Source organism: Lampetra fluviatilis, chromosome 38 (genome assembly GCF_964198595.1).
Source record: "Lampetra fluviatilis chromosome 38, kcLamFluv1.1, whole genome shotgun sequence".
NCBI lineage: Eukaryota > Metazoa > Chordata > Hyperoartia > Petromyzontiformes > Petromyzontidae > Lampetra > Lampetra fluviatilis.
In genome coordinates, this window is record NC_136312.1 from 1,197,155 (window position 1) to 1,198,815 (window position 1,661).

Consider the following 1,661-nt stretch of genomic DNA (forward strand, 5'->3'; position numbering starts at 1 on the left):
GCCACTCTGGCGATGACCACGAAAATTACAATGATGACGTCGACGACGTTGATGATGACTTTGGCGACGTTGACGACGACCACGTTGATGACCACGTTGATGACCACGTTGATGACCACGTTGATGACCACGTTGATGACCACGTTGATGACGACCACGTTCATGTTGCGGCCCCCAGGTGCTGGACGTGTCAGGCGCGGCGCTGCTCTCGGCGGTGCTGCCGCGGTGCCGTGTGGAGCTGCTGGACGACTGCGGCCACACGGTGACGATGGAGCGGCCCCACGAGACGGCGCGGCTCCTCCTCGCATTTCTCGCTCACACCGAGTCCGGGGGATAGTGGCCAAGGGATAGGGACGAGCAGATAGGGGATAGAGACTAGCAGATAGGAGATAGGAGATAGAGGCTAGCGGATAGGGATAGAGACTAGCGGATAGGGGATAGAGACTAGCAGATAGGGGATAAGAGACTGGTGGATAGGGGAGAGTGCATAGTGGCTCGTGGCTAGGGGCTCGTGGCTAGGGGCTAGTGTCTAGGGGTTTTGGGTAGGGAGCCAAAGGCCCCTAGAGGCGAGCGCTATACAGGATGTGGTGTACCGTGTGATACTAACAGGGATGGCGCGGGCATGAGCCGTGGGGTGCAATAACGACTCTCAGTGCTTGGTCTATCCACTGCTGTATGAGGGCCTCCCCCATGCCACGCGAGGGTGGGGGTGGCACGCATGGGAGCCTAGGAATAGAGTCCAACGGGGGGGGGGGGGGGGTGGTATGGGTGGTGACGCCCAACAGGCGAGGTGCAATATTAACGGTGGGCCAACGCAAAGGTGCCAATAGCCGAACCACTGCCAACGGGTGCTATGTCCGAGCGCGTTTCTATCGTTCACGCGATAACGTAATACAGAATAAATATATATGTACACATTTGTAGTCGTTGTCACCAGCAGGCATGGTCTATCTGTGTGTGTGTGTGTTTTGAACTTCATTCACACTGTACGTTAAAAAAGGGGGGAAGGACTGCTCGGCACTCTTCTCGTTTGCGGTTGTGCAAGGGCCCCATGCGTGGTGCCGTTCTCGCGTGGTAACGATTACGTGTGGTGACGGTCATTAATTGTGATGGTCATGCATGTGTGTCCGGTCACGCATTGTGATGGTCATGCGTGTGTCCAGTCACGCATTGTGATGGTCACGCGTGTGTGTCCGGTCATGCGTGTGTGTCCGGTCACGCATTGTGATGGTCATGCGTGTGTGTCCAGTCACGCGTGTGTGTCCGGTCACGCATTGTGATGGTCATGCGTGTGTGTCTGGTCATGCGTGTGTGTCCGGTCATGCGTGTGTGTCCGGTCACGCATTGTAATGGTCATGCGTGTGTATCCAGTCACGCGTGTGTGTCCGGTCACACATTGTGATGGTCATGCGTGTGTGTCCGGTCATGCGTGTGTGTCCGGTCACGCATTGTGATGGTCATGCGTGTGTGTCCAGTCATGCGTGTGTGTCCGGTCATGCGTGTGTGTCCGGTCACGCATTGTGATGGTCATGCGTGTGTGTCCAGTCACGCGTGTGTGTCCGGTCACGCATTGTGATGGTCATGCGTGTGTGTCTGGTCATGCGTGTGTGTCCGGTCATGCGTGTGTGTCCGGTCACGCATTGTGATGGTCATGCGTGTGT

General features: G+C 56.7%; 1 pseudogene across 1 annotated transcript in view; it reads left to right on the top strand.

Annotated features, from left to right (window-relative positions):
• LOC144945668 (monoacylglycerol lipase abhd6-A-like) overlaps nucleotides 1-923 on the top strand; it is a 9,712-nt pseudogene extending 8,789 nt beyond the window's left edge. The window contains exon 8 of the transcript XR_013639705.1: nucleotides 179-923. The product of XR_013639705.1 is annotated as a monoacylglycerol lipase abhd6-A-like (transcript). The remainder of the gene's footprint in view (nucleotides 1-178) is intronic.
• The last annotated feature ends 738 nt before the right edge of the window (nucleotides 924-1,661 follow it).